Consider the following 15,744-nt stretch of genomic DNA (forward strand, 5'->3'; position numbering starts at 1 on the left):
TGACTAATGGTGTCACCAAATGCTGTTTGCTAAAAGTAGAATTATTCTGCCCTTTAAAAATAGCTAGAAAAATATAATTCTGTATGTCATAACTCTTAGAAACCAAGTAATCCAGTATTTTAATTACCTATTCATATATTAATACATAAAATGTAAAGTATACCAGTGTAAGTCAATGAGTTTGACAATGTATAAACCCATGTAACCACCACAAACAAGTTACTGAACATTTTTGTGACATCATTAAGTTTCTTCATGCCTAACCCTAGTCAATAACTGATTTGGTCATTAGAGATTAGTTTTATTTTTCTAGAATTTTGTATAAAAGCTTATACAGTATAAATCATTTTGTGTACAGCTTCTTTTGCCCAACATGTTTCTGAAGTTCTGCCAGGTTATTGGGTATATCAGTAATTTATTCCATTTATTGCTGGGTGGTATTTAATTATGTAGGTATATCATAATTTGTTTATCCATTTACCTATTGAAGTAACATCTGGGTACTTTCCAGTTTTATCTGTTATGAATAAGGCTGCTACAAACAACAGTGTATGCATCTTTGTTGGATACATTTTATTTCACTTGACTAAATGTGTAATAGTATAAATTTACTTTAACACATTATTTTACTTATACCCTAACATTTTTAATATGTTATAATTTTATTTTTACCGAGTTCAAAATATTTTCTAATTACCTTGAGATTTCTTCTTTATAGCATGGGATAATTAGAAATGTGCTGTTTAATGTCCAGATATTTGGGAATTTTTGTGAAAAAATTTATTTTTAACTGATTTCTAAGAAGTTCTGTTATTAGAGGAATGCATTTAAGATTTTTATGTCTTGATGAATTGGCCACTTTATTATGAAGTGTTCCTCTTTCTCTCATAATAGTCCTTATCCTGGAGTCTTCTTTGTCTAATATTAACAAAGCCACTCAGCTTCCATATGGTTAGTTATGTATGGTATATGTTTCCATCCCTTCTAACTCATACACGTATTTATATTTAATTTTGTTGTTCTAGATAGCAAATAGTTGCATTTGCTTTTTTATCTAGCTAGACAGTCTCTGTCTTTTATTTGGAGTGTCTAGACCATTTACATTTAATGTAGTTTATCAATATAGTTGGTTTAAATCTATCATTTGTTTTTTTTTATGTTTATCTCATCTGACATTTGTTAGTTGTTTTAGTCTGTTTGGGCTCCTATAAAGGAATATCATACACTGGGTGGCTTGTAAACAAATTTATTTCTCAGAGTTCTGGAGACTGGAAAATCCAAGATCAAGGAACTAGTAGATTTAGTGTCTGGTGAGGGCCTGCTTCCTGGTTCACAGATAGCTGTCTTTTGTCTATGCTCTCACATGGTGGAAGGGATGAGGGATCTCTCTAGGGCCTGTTTGATAAAGGCACTTATCCCATGCCCTTATGACCTAATCACCTCCCCAAAGCCCCACCTCTAAATATTCTCATACTGGGGATTAGTTTCAACATATGAATTTGGAGGTGGGGGGCACAAACATTTAGTCTATAGCATTACTCTTTCCCTCCTTTTTAAAGATTTCTGTGGGATTAATCACATTTTTTTTTTTGCATTCCATTTTATGTATTCTATTTGCTTCTTAGCTCTCTTAAAGTTGTTTTTGATCATTGATCTAGACAGCATTTATTTTGACATATATTCAAATTTTCTTTTACTACAAATATTTTCAAATATATTCTACAGTAGAGAGAACAGTATAATTAAACTAAAGTACCCATAATAAAACTTCAGCAACTATAAACAGATGGCCAATCCTGTTTCTTCTAAACCCCCATTCACTCCACCTCTTATGAAATTTTTTGAGGCAAATTCCAGATATCATATTACTTCATCTGTAACTATTTTAATATGCATTTCTGCAAAGACTTTAAAAATGTATGATAACAATATGGTTACTGCATCTAAAAAAGTAACAATAATTTCTTAAGAGCATCAGGTAGTAAATTATTATTCAAATTTCCCTGGCTGTCTTTTCAAGAGACTTTTACAGTTTGTTCAAGATTCAAATAAGATCCATTGCCAATGATCTGTTTCTTTTCTTATTCTTTTTGGAGTGGTGGAGGATGAAGGAGCTTCAGGAAGATTTAAAAACACTGCTGCTGCCACCTCTAGCATCCTCAAATCTCAGCAGGACTTCCATTTCACTTAAAATTTAAAATAGTAATAACAAGGTATTATTTGGAATATTAATTACCCAGAACTACACTACAAACATCTAAACTAAACATCTACACCAAAATTGAAGTGTCCACTTTATATTTAAGAATGTCATTCTTGCTATATCTTGGATAACTCTACATTTTGAAAATTTCAATCTTGGACAAATTCCAGCATGAGTGAGTTCCTTTTACTTCATCTATATTATATTGTCAAATTCTGTAAAGCTACAATCATATCTTCTAAGAGGAGGAAAATTGCTCATGAATATTCTCTTAACTTTTGCCTGCACTTTGTTAGACAATTAAGAGTTAAATTAACTTAAAATGCGAGGTCTAGGGATAATACTTCAAAACAATAATCAAACATTCTGATGTAGATTGTACTGCTGGAGTTTTACTGTCATTGCTTTACCTCCCAAGGAAATGAGCTACAGATGTAGACAGCAAGTGTAATAGTTTATGAGGAATAAGCTCAGCAAAGGTGCTTAATGAATTATTCAAAATTTCCTTTTTGTACTTTTTTAAAAAAACTAGCCTAAACTTTTTCAAAATAGCGAATAAAGTGGAAACATCTATTTCCTTAAGAAAAACACAAGAAGGCTTTAGGTGATCTTCATTATATCAAATAACATACTGGCTCACTAAAGAAATTAAACCAAAATTCTGGTAATACTAAGCACTGTTATAATTGTATAAGATTTAGTGAAAGCATTATCAGCAAGGTGACTAAAAGAAAAAAGGGAAAAAAAATTTCAAGTATAAAAAATGTAAAAAAGAAAGAAAAAAGAAAATGAATAGATGAAAGTTCCTATGAACTTAAGAATGCTTTTGTAGGAAAAAAATGAATTTTTTTATGCTAAAATAGTTGTATGCTTAAGAAAGAAAATTTTAATTTCACATTTGCCAATCTGATTTACACTTCCAGTCAGTTTATCCAATTAGTTAAGTCAGAAATATAACACAGATTGTGGAGCTGAGATTTATAAGGAGATCTTTTTTTTTTTTTTAATTAAAACAAGTATACAAATCCTTTTTACACATTTTCATTTGACTTTCTCAATGATCTTGCATGGTAAGCAAGATCTAATGTTATTACTTTTATCTATTTAAAGGTCAGCAAAGTATGGATTAGAGAGGTAAAATAAATGGCCCACTAGTCAGCTACTTACTCTAGACACAAATCAAAATCTTCTGACTCAAGGAGTGCTCTCTTTCTGTTATAGCAGAGCTAGGCTGCCCACTAATTTTAGACTATTTTGAAATAAACTTCCTGAATCCCATATACCCAAATATGATTCAGAATAAGGCAGAGAAGACTGTCAGCTGTACCAGACACGGTGATGATCTGGCCTTTATTGTTACCTATAGTCATTTCCACTATAAGTTGCCCAAAAAAGTCTGGCCTTCTCCATGTGACACATAACCATCTATAAGACAAAAACTAATAGATTCTTTTATGAAACAATAAGAAGCCTAGTGGACTAGAGCATTCATTCTTTTTCTCTCATACTATCCTTTCAATAATATTCACATGTACTGAGAAACCTCTATGTGTCAGAGTGAACAACACTATCCCAACGTTGCCCTTGGGGAGTTTCTAGTTTGGGGGACAGTAAGAGGAAAACAGGTATACAAATAACCATAATGCAACATAAGAAAATAATTATGGGTTATATATAAAGCACTATAAAGCAGCAGTTCTACTTAAGTGTCGCGCCCCCTCGACCAGCAAGGAAGACGCGGCAACTGGAGTTCTTCTGACCGTGCTTTAATGGGGTTCCCTTTAGACTTACATGATGCGGAAGACCCTGAGCACAAGCTCTCACACACTTATATACTCTAAGGAAGGAGGGAAGTGATGGGGATAGGTTAAAAGCGCGCGAGGGTTGTTACTGATAGGCCAAGCTAAGATCCTTCATATGCATACTTGATGAGACAGGAAAAGCCCCTACACCTGCGCGGTTCACCCTGTTTATCAGTCCTGTAGTATGGGTGTGACCAGGAAGCCGGCGCCATCTTGCAATGGCGTTGTCACCGCGCCCCACACTTAAGGGCATGGAGGAAAGGAATAGGGTATTTTGGAGTAATAGCTGAAGAGCATCCTAATATATATTTGCTAGCTACCATGAAATAATTCTGACATTTCCAGTCTGGAAAAAATAATTAACTGTTATTTTAGTAGTTAAGTTATAGCACAGTACAACATTCTGTAAAAGAGAGCCAATTGTCAAATAAATATAGTCAAAAAACCTGGAGAAGTAAAGAAATTTGTAAATGTTTCAGAGTCAGTGATATTACAAAGTCACAGATTTATAAAATATTTTCCCTTCTGTTTTGAGTATATATTTTGTTCAAGAAATTCAATTAGGTTTTCAAGTTTTATTTAGTTAAATATTCTACAGACTTACAGTGCTCACAAAATCCTAACGGTAAGATTTAAATCCCAGAGGCACACAATATGTGCTAGGCTGCTAGTGAACTGAGGTCTGAAACAGTTTCACTAGAATTTGCCAATTCCTTTTTAAGTTTGGTGAACTGGGGGGTTTGCTTCTTGGATGGGTCTATGCTTGTTACACTTCTCAAATTAGCATATGTACTGATGTGCTACAGAATAAAACAGCACATGTTGCAGGAACAAAATTTTCCTTTTCTCACTAATGGAGTGAAGGATGAGATGAGAGGTAGCAGGTTGGGGCTGTCTGGAAAAATCAATGATAAGTAATGAAAAATTATATTATTAACTTGAACATGGCTGTATTTTAGAGTATAAAGGAAAACTCATATAAATTAAAAAAATAAGACACTAGATTAAAAAATAAACAAATAAATAAATCTGTCCTTTCATGGGTAGCTTGGTGCTATGCGGCCAGAATCTCTTGCCATTTGCCCCCATCCTTTTTAGTTCTTAGAGGTAAGTCAGTGAAAAGCAATGCTCTACTGAATTAAGAAGAGTTCTAAACATGACCATTTTTAGACATTTCAAAGACTTTAATAAAAAGGCCTAGAGGACCAGATACTTTGAACTTGTTTTTATACCTTATACATTACATATGCCTTTATGATTTCCTTTTATCTCAGGCAAATGTATTATTCCAATGTGGGTTGGGTCATTCTCAATTTCAGAATACCAAAAGCCATGAATGCCTTGAGGAAAAAAAAATATGTAGGTAGTGAGTATTTTTTCCTTCTCTTTGCATCACAGCAGCACACACAGAACATCTTATTCAATCTTCTGAGTTGGAAGATAAAAAGGGACTGAATAGTATAGCGAAAAAGTGCACTAACTTCTTTCAACATCTCAGTCAGGAGTACTCAGAACAAATTCATCAGAAAGTCTCTTTTGAAAGAATCAGCCTAACTCACAACCAGTTCTGTGTTGCTCATTTTGGGGGTGATGCATGTTCGTGTTGGGGTGGGATAGAGAAAGTCATCAGTCAAGGTCACAGTGCTGCTACTAGTCACGGGTAAATAATGGATGGGCTGTTGCCAGTTTCTCCTTGTGGGTTATCTGCTCCACAGATTTAAGCTCTCAGTAACTGACACTGTATCTGTTCCTCATTTAGTGCAGAAACAATTCCTTACCTGAAATGAGACTGTTGCACTATAGGACATGAAACATTTATGGAGGCCAGTTATGAAAAGCAACTGCTTTTCTATGGAGGGATTTAGTGAAACAAAGATATAGTACTCTTCATCTATATTCACTAAAAAGTTAGTTGTGCCTAGTAGATCATAAAATTTGTACATAGTGGATCATAAAATTTAACTACTATTTCAACTTCTGCTTCTTATTCTTTATATATATGGAAAAATAGCTATAGCCAATATATAGAGACAACAAACACTAAATCTGTCAGAAAAATTCAAAGCTATCAGTCTTATCTGGACTGTCAGTATATCTGGGGTACTTCTGCCTTCCGTCAAAGGCAAAGAGAGATCCACAAATGAGAAAACTCAGGACAGAGAAGGCTGACTATGTTCCTAAGAGTACTTCCTGAACTGGCTTCCAAGATATACATTCCTTGAACTTGTCAAGGCTTGTCCTGTTATTTGTCATTTTATTTCTTCATTTTCTCTTTTGCTTTGCCCTTTCAAGTTGCATGCCTTTATGATAGTTCTTTAACCTCTATAAATGCTTCCTAATTTACTTCCTGCATTCCTGTGCCACCATGGAGCTCCCTTGGGCCACTCCTTTGACTCAGGTGACATCCCCAGGAGTGTGACTCCCTCTCTTGGTTATGCCTCTGTTATGCCTAACATGGGATGTCCCGGGCCTTGCCTCCCTCCTGCCTCCAGGCAGACAGCAATAATAACATAAAAATCCTTAGAGTTAATTGAGCAGCAGTACTAAGTGTTTCCCAGTTTGATTGTCTTGAAAAAGACATTAAATATGCACAGAGATCCTAAATCATCTGACTTCTCTCATTCACGTATATCTAACATTGAGCAGTTGATTTTTGAAACTTTTCCATGAACTCACAGAAAAAAGTAAAAATAAGTAAGAAACAATAAAAGGACAGTAAGTGTTTCTATGTACCTTCTTAAATTCTATTTAAAGGAGGAGAGTTATAATAAATCTGGAATTACATGCAAAAATGTTTCTTGCCACCAAGATATCCAATAGGATATCTTATGAATCAATGGAGAACTTATAATAATATCTCAATTAACAGGGAAGAGGATCCTGTGAGCCCTTACATTCTTGGTTTAACTCTAATGTTATTAAAGGTAGCTTCTGTAATATTGCCTAGGGCAAGCACATGTCTCTGCTTTGTAATCATGATTGAAATTATTTATTAAGTGTATTTAACTGTCCTAGTTGATCTCCCCCAAGTTTTTACAAATACCAAGCTTTGCTATCCTATTGTAGGTTATAAGCAAAGTGCTTAACCAGTGTTTGTAGAATAATTAAATAGGCAGAATAAATGTAGATAAGTTTCAAACACTAATGACAACTGCAGTTTGAAAGCAGACGCAGAAAACAGTTTCAAGCATTACTGAAATATAAAATGATGACTTGACTATGCTCTGCCCCTTTCCATCATCCCTTGAATCTTCTGAGCAGAATTCTGATGGCATGCTTCCTATGCCAAATAATTAAAAAGTAACATAGGTCTGTATAATGAAGTGTTTCCCAAAAGCTCAATGTTAAACCAAATAAGATGATTTTCCAATGTCAATCATAGTTTTCAGTCAACCAGCCTGTAACCCCCAAATAAAGCAAAACAGTACCGTTATGAACAGGTTCCTATCCCTGGGGTTTCAGAAGTTTTAATGGCTGAAATGCTTTAATAAATGAGTTTCCATGCATCACGTATGGAATCTCATTTTTGAGCCTTCAATAAAATTTTCATCAAGGATAATGAACATTATATATATTTTTATGAGCCTTCAAACTTTACAAAATAAATTAATGATTTATAAGTGTTTTTACAGTTGAGAGAATTTTTTCCTCATTTATATTATAGACAGTTAAAGCCAGTCACTATTATGGGGTAATTCAACATTATTTTAAAAAATTTTAAGGTGGTAACACATAATTTTTAAATATCTACAGTCCATACCCTGTATCTAAATACTCTGAATTATAGTTTGCCATAAATTTTTATTCCTCAAACCTTCTATTATTTGAGGTTCCTAAAAGCCAGAGTCGATTTCTAAAACTCACTCCAAATTTGCACATTCTACAACATACTTTTCAAGCACCTTCTCTCCCAAATATCCCTTGACCCTAAGCAGTATACACTGTAAATACTTTTATTTCTTTATGTATTTGTGAAAGGAACATTTGTTTCTTTACCATAATTTAAAGCATGCTTGTGTAAATGTTCTGAGCTATCTCCTAGATTATAAATTTCAGGGGGTTTGAGTTTTTTTAATATACTTATTTTTCAATTAAGGTAATATAATGTGCTGGCTTTTTGAATACATTTAAAAGGATAAATATTCCTTTCAATGAAGAGAAAATGATCAGACATTGCTCTAGCACAGTGTCAAAGCCAAGGGAATTAGGAAGCAGTCTTGGGTGTTCATTGTGCAGTAATACATTTTTTAATAGTATGTAGCACAATGTCAAATTTCAATGTTCTAAGATTACTACAGAATAAAACTCCTTATATTTCCAGATATAAATGCCATACCGATGTGAATAGAGTTTGAGTTCTGTTATTAAATCCAACATACCAATAATTAAATATAAGAACAGTAATGTTTATGGGTCTATCCATGCAAAACAGCTCCATATCCAATTTTTCCCCAATAAATCATATATCAAATACAAACAAAAAGAAAAAATAAATTTTTATATATTTTAATTTTTAGAGGGTTCCCGGGTACCTGGTGCCTCTGAAATGAAAATAAAGTGGCCCAATCCTTAGAACTATTTGTTTTAAGAATAAAATTCTTAAGTGAAATAAGGCAGCATCCACTATAACACAGGACAAGTGAAGATACAATGAAGAGCACTAGGTTGAATTCTTCCTAGAAATCATGGGGACAGAGTATTGTGTTCTCACAGTTTCCAGGTTGCTATTTTGGCATTATTTCAAAACTGTAGGAATTGTGATCGGTACTGGTTCATGAATGTCTACACAAATTTTACGTGATATGACATGGATTATTATTGTACAAATTATAAAAGTTATAAACCCAACTCAAATATAATGGAAAAAGTATTTTATTTTATGGAACTGGCACTGAAACCAAGAGAGTAGGAAAGTTGGATACCCAATGATGTATACAGAGGCAGCAGCTCTTTTATGTGAATAATTGGATTTTAGTTCATACATGCTATCCAGCAAAAAACTTTCTGAGAGTATTTGGATGTCTAATGATGTTTTTCTTTAGAGCAACACATATAATCTTCTGTTGAATTAAAATATATAACAACATTTAAAAATGCAGGTACCATTCTTCCCTTAATAAATTTCCAAATGCAGGTGCCACCATCCCATATATTAATACATTTCCAAATGCCTTGCCTTACCCTTTACTTGCTCTTTATAAAATTCTTTAAAATTTCTCCCTCCTTTAACATCAGAATTTTATCTTTTAATCCTGAAGCCATTCATGTTAGCCCCTACTTAAAAACCTTAACAGCTCCCTACTATCTACAGCAGTGCTCCCCAAGTTTATGACATTTGGCAGTCCTCTTCACAAACATTTACACCCTATTTTTTTTTGCCCTGTACTATTTAATAGTTTTTGTTTTTTAAATTGAGCTTCCTTTTATAACTTAAATAAGTAAAATTTTGTGTCACTGCCAAAGCAGAATCCAGTTTACCCTGCTATACCACTCAGTAGAGAACAGATTTTGCTAGAAGAACAAAAGAACTCAAGTCCCAGTGGGATTTACAAAAACCAAGCTTGATTTATTGCTCATACTGCAGGTCTGTCTCAGGTCAGTTATGGCTTTGCTCTACCTCTTCTTCACTCTCTGACCAAAGCTAATGGAATACCTTCTATTTTGGGACATGGCCATCTTTACTGAAGAGGGAAAAAAAGGACATGGCTAATCCTTGCTTAAAACGTTGAGCCTAGGCCAGGCGCAGTGGCTCCCACCTATAATCCTAGCACTCTGGGAGGCTGAGGCCAGAGATTCGCTCAAGGTCAGGAGTTCGAAACCAGCCTAAGCAAGAGCGAAACCCATCTCTACTGAAAATAGAAAGAAATTAGCTGGCCAACTAAAAATATATAGAAAAAATTAGCCAGGCATGGTGGCACATGACTGTAGTCCCAGCTATTCGGGAGGCTGAGGCAGAAGGATTGCTTTGAGCCCAGGAGTTTGAGGTTGCTGCTGTGAGCTAGACTGGCGCCACAGAACTCTGGCCTGGGCAAAAGAGTGAGACTCTGTCTCAAAAAAAACAAAACAATAACAATGAAAAAAAACCAAAAAGAAAAAAGAAAAGAAAGAAAGAAAGAACTCTGAGCCTTAAAACTTTGGCTCAGAAATGACACAGACTGTTTCCACTCTAATTTCCTTGGCCAGAGCAACTCATAGGGATGAGACTGAATAGGCCAGGGAAATATAATCCTTCCCTAGGGAGTGGCAGTGGATATTTTGAACAATAACACAATCATCCACACTTGCCAAAAATAGAAGACAGTTATATAAAAAATGGGATGAAAACAAAATGTTATTAATTTCTAGTTAGATGTTTCCTGCCCAAGTGTTAAAATCATGCTAGGGCCAAATGATTTTCTTTTTCATAGAATCAGGGTATTTAAAAGACAATTATATCTTTTTAAAGATATAATTCCTTAATTATACAATATCCTATCCATATCCAGGTACCACATAAAGTCATTTACCTAAAATCATTGCCAATATGATTTCCTCACCTATGAAAATGTACCTATAAAAATCAAATTAAAATTCCAAAATAAGACTCTTTGATAATCGGATCTAACCTCAAATTTCCCATATAAGCTCCGGCCTGCATTTCCTATCTCTTATTCCCATTGTTCCCTCAGTTCCCTTTGTGACAAATTCCAAGCTCCCTAGACTTCACCTCTGCCCTACAACATCTTCTGTTGCTTAACTGCACCAATATTTGATGAACTAAGATTCACCATTGTTATCTTATATTCACCAAGCACATGTAATTCAAGCTCTGGCTTTTATCATTATAATAAAAGTCTTACAGTCTTCTTTAATCTTCTTTAGTGAGAAATAACTCAAGACTACTTTTCAAAGAAGTGTGAACTGAAGAAAAAATTTAAAAATAGAAAAGGAATATAGAATAGCTAGAAATGTAAGGTTTTAACGAAAAATGAAAAGTTAATTATCTTATGAATATTACTACTTGGATAAAACTGATAAAAAAGTGTCTATTGTTATAATTAATGTTAACTAAGAAATTGGATAAATTAATATGGGGTAAGATAAATTATTCAGAAATGTTTTGGTTTTCTGATAGGTAGATTTCATAACATAAGTAGTATCAGAGGCCGGGCGCTGTGGCTCACGCCTGTAATCCTAGCACTCTGGGAGGCCAAGGCGGGCAGATTGTTCGAGGTCAGGAGTTCGAAACCAGCCTATGCATGAGTGAGACCCCGTCTCTACTATAAACAGAAAGAAATTAAATGGCCAAGTAATATATATATAGAAAAAATTAGCCGGGAATGGTGGCACGTCCCAGCTACTCGGGAGGCTGAGGCAGTAGGATTGCTTGAGCCCAGGAGTTTGAGGTTGCTGTGAGCTAGGCTGATGCCACGACACTCACTCTAGCCTGGGCAACAAAGTGAGACTCTGTCTCAAAAAAGAAAAAAAAATAGTATCAGAATACAGACAGTCACTAAATCCAAGGGAGTCTAAGTTTCTGGACTTGAAAAAGTAATAGCCCAGAGGCATGAGATCTCTGAAATTATGGTTAGATGAAAGTTAGAAACACATAATATACAGCTACAGATCTTAAAGGGAATAATATAGCATAATGCCTTCTATTTCAGCAGAAATATGAAGAAAAGCATAATTTCAAAAGTAAAATGGATTAATATATTCTTTATTAGACAATCTGCTTCTCTATTTAATTTATGCTGGCAAAAATTAATTTTGAGCTATACCGTTATTTAGGAGCATGGGTAGAGGTTTTTCTATCCTTTATATGAATAATTGATAAAAAATTTATTAATCCCGTACATGAATACCTTAAGATACTGATATATTAATAGTTTGTTAATGATAATATATATTAAGAATATATAAAATATATATTAAGATACTGATATATTAATAGTTCGTTAATAGTTTTGCAAATGATAAAATAAATTTCATTTTCCAAATGCAACACTGATATCTCTTTGAAAACGTTTTTAAAAAAGAATTTATAAGGGGAATCTCCCTCTGTTTTTGCTATTTGGCATGGTTTTATAATAGACTTGGTCTTATGTTATCACAACAGATATATTGCTCTCCTAGCATACTAGTGATTTTTTTTTTTAATTTCAGCATATTATGGGGGTACAAACATTAAGGTTACATACATTGCTCTTGCCTCCCCTCCCCCCTTGAGTCAGAGCTTCAAGCGTGTCTATCCCCCAGACGGTGTGCATTGCACTCACCACGTACGTAAATGTCCATCCCCTCCTCCCTCCCTCCCACCTGCCCAACACCCGATAAATTTTTTTTAACATTTTGGTTATATTGTATATCTTTGCCTCTCCCTAGCAAGGGTTAGAGGTATGCCCTTCCCTCTACAATGCTCACCACATCCCTCAGATGTGGGACTATGCCCCCAACCCCTGAATCCCTGGTGAACACCACCACCCTTTAAACACCATAGTGTTAATCAGTCAGTACCAATTTGATGGCGAGTACATGTGGAGCCCATTATTCTGATCTTGTATCACTTCGCTTAATGGGCTTAAGCTCAATCCAGGATAATAGAAGCAGTGCTAGCTCACTGTTGTTTCTTCAAATTGAGTAATATTCCATTGTAAACTATACCAAATTTTAATAATCCACTCATGAATTGCCAGGTACTTGGGTTGTTTCCATGTCCTTGCTAATAGTGAATTGTGCCGCCATAAACATTCGGTGCAGATGTCTTTATAATAGAATGTATTATGTTCTTTTAGGTAGATGCTGGATCAAATGGTATTTCTATTTTTAGCTCTTTGAGGTATTTCCAAATTCTTTTCCACAAAGGTTGCACTAATTTGCAGTCCCACTAGCAGTGTAAGAGTCCACATCCTCGCCAGCATTTGTTGTTTTGGGATTTCTTGATAGAGGCCAATCTCACTGGGGTTAGGTGATATCTCATTGTGGTTTTGATTTGCATTTCTCTAATGATTAGCAAAGTTGAGCATTTTTGATAAAAACTCTTAACAAAATAGGTATTGGTGGCTCATACCTTAAAATTATCAAATTCATTTATGACAAACCTATGGCCAATATCATATTGAATGGGGAAACTGAATGGGAAAACTGAAACCATTCCCACTTCGAACTGGAACTAGACAAGGATGCCCACTATCTCCTCTTCTATTCAACAAAGTGCTCAAAGTCCTAGCTATAGCAATCAGGCAAGAGAGGGATATTAAGGGCATCCAAGTGGATGTAGATGAGATCAAACTCTCGCTCTTTGCCAATGGTATGATATTATACCTAGAAAACCCCATGGATTTGCCCAAGAGACTCCTAAACTTGATAAATGAATTCAGTAAAGTCTCAGGTTACAAAATCAATATACACAAATCAGAGGCATTCATATATGCCAAGAACCATCAAGCCAAAACCAATCAAAAATGCAATACCTTTTATTATAGCCCCAAAGAAAATTAAATATCTAAGAATATATTTAACGAAAGATACGAAAGACTTACATAAGGAGAACTATGAAACACTGAAAAAAGAAATTGTAGAAGATGTAAACAGATGGAAAAATCTACTTTGTTCATGGATTGGTAGAATTAATATTGTTAAAATGTCAATATTACCTAAAGTCATCTACAGAATTAATGCAATCCCCATCAAAGTACCACCATCATTCTTTACAGATCTAGAAAAAATAATTCTTCACTTCATATGGAACCAGTAAAAAACCTCATATAGCTAAAGCAATCGTAAGTAAAAAGAATAAACTGGCAGGCATCGGTCTTCCTGACTTCAAGCTGTTCTATAAAGCAATAATAGTTAAATCAGCCTGGTTTTGGCACAAGAACAGAAGCATAGATATTTGGAATAGGACTGAGATTGCAGAGATGAAACCATCTGCATACAGTAACCTAATCTTTGATAAAGCAAACAAAAATATACAATGGGGAAAAGAATCTCTCTTCAATAAATGGTGCTGGGAAAACTGGATAGTTACATGCAGAAAAATGAATCGATTCCTACCTCTCACCTCTCACAAAAATCCATTCAAGATGGATAACAGATTTAAACCTAAGGCATGAAACCTTAAGAATCCTAGAAGAGGTTGGGAAAACTCTTTCAGACATTGGCGTAGGCAAAGAAATTTTTGAAGAAGACTCCCAAAGCAATCACCACATCAACAAAAATAAACAAATGGGACCTGATCAAATTAAAAAGCTTCTTCTGCACAGCCAAGGAAACTACCATTAGAGCAAATAGACAACGTACCTAATGGGAGAAAATATTTGCTCTCTACGCTTCTGATAAAGGTCTGATAACAAGGCTCTATCTAGAGCTCAAAAGAATTAACAAGAAAAAATCAAAAAACCCCATCAAGGAACAGGCAATGGAAATGAACAGAAATTTTTCTAAAGAAGACAGAATACTGGCCAGCAAACATATAAAAAAATGTTCAACATCACTAGTGAATGTTTTGAGGAAATTTGCTGAATTGTTCCTTCAGTGATTCTTAGCCAGGATTTAAAATTTTGTTTTTTATTTAAAAATTATTATTATTTTTAGAGATGATGTCTCACTATGTGGCCCAGGTTGGCCTCAAACTCTTGGCTCAAGTGATCTTCTGCCTCAGTCTCCTGAGTAGCTGGAACTACAGGCATAAGCCACCTTGCTTGGCTTCTTCCAGTAATTTTAACAAAGTATTTTTTCATGTAGTATGGCTATAAGCAATACATAGTATGCAGTAACATACTTGAAGTACATGGCTAGGTTTTATTTTTAAAACTGTTCTTAGTGTTTTAATTAATAACAGGTAAACCTTAACACTATATATTAATTAAAATTACATTACTTTCCCTTTTTCTTTTATAGGTTTCCTTTCCTGGAAATAAGTATGGATGTAGAAGATGTAAGTAAAATGAAATGACTAGAACCCCATATTCATTTGGAACTGTGATAATTTAAAACCCTTACATTTTTATTTATTTTTTTGTTGGTTTGTTTTGAGAGAGAGTCTCACTCTGTTGTCTGGACTAGAGTGCAGTAGTTTTATCATAGCTCACTGCAACCTTGAACTCGTGGGCTCAAGCAATCCTCCTGCCTCAGCTTCCCGAGTAGCTGGGACTACAGGTATGCACCATCATACCTGGCTAATTTTTCTATTTTTTGTAGAGATGGAGTCTCACTATATTGCCCAGGCTGGTCTTGAACTCCTGGGCTCAAGAGATCCTCCCACCTCTGCCTCCCAAAGTGCTAGCATTACAGGCGTGAGCCACTGTGCCTGGCCCATTTTTACAATTTTTGATTGAATGCCTGATGTGTACAAAACACCAAGGGTTTAAAGATAGTGCATGATATAGCTATTTGCATTTATTATCCAGAAGAGAATTTACAAACACCGATTACTATCATAATTATATAAGTTATATAAGTGTCATTTGTGTTCAGAGGTTTTGGGTGGTCCTAGTAAATCAGCTTTCCCAGGGGCAATTTTTCTCTTTAGGTCTGATTCATATCAAAAATAAGTCTTAGGAATGGTCTGATGCTCAAGCAGTTTTTTCTGGCAGTGCTCTTACAAGACAGATAGTGGGAGCAGGCTGGTGGCATGGGACAGATTCAGTCAGAGGTCAGAGGACCGCCTGCCCAGGAGAGTCTCCAAGTAGAGGCCATTCTCAGAGTTTTGGGGATTCTCCCCCTTTCTTGTACCTATATTCAGTCCACATAAGTTAC

At 34.9% G+C, this 15,744-nt stretch overlaps 1 protein-coding gene and 1 non-coding gene across 2 annotated transcripts in view; both read right to left on the reverse strand.

The window, feature by feature from the left end:
* SLC2A13 (solute carrier family 2 member 13) overlaps window positions 1-15,744 on the reverse strand; it is a 343,690-nt gene that overhangs the window by 48,573 nt on the left and 279,373 nt on the right. The window lies entirely within an intron of this gene.
* Window positions 8,108-8,241, reverse strand: LOC142873613 (small nucleolar RNA SNORA22). The gene has a single exon (XR_012921607.1). It is a non-coding gene; the product is annotated as a small nucleolar RNA SNORA22 (small nucleolar RNA).

The sequence above is a fragment of the Microcebus murinus genome, chromosome 10, assembly GCF_040939455.1.
Source record: "Microcebus murinus isolate Inina chromosome 10, M.murinus_Inina_mat1.0, whole genome shotgun sequence".
Classification (NCBI taxonomy): Eukaryota; Metazoa; Chordata; class Mammalia; order Primates; family Cheirogaleidae; genus Microcebus; species Microcebus murinus.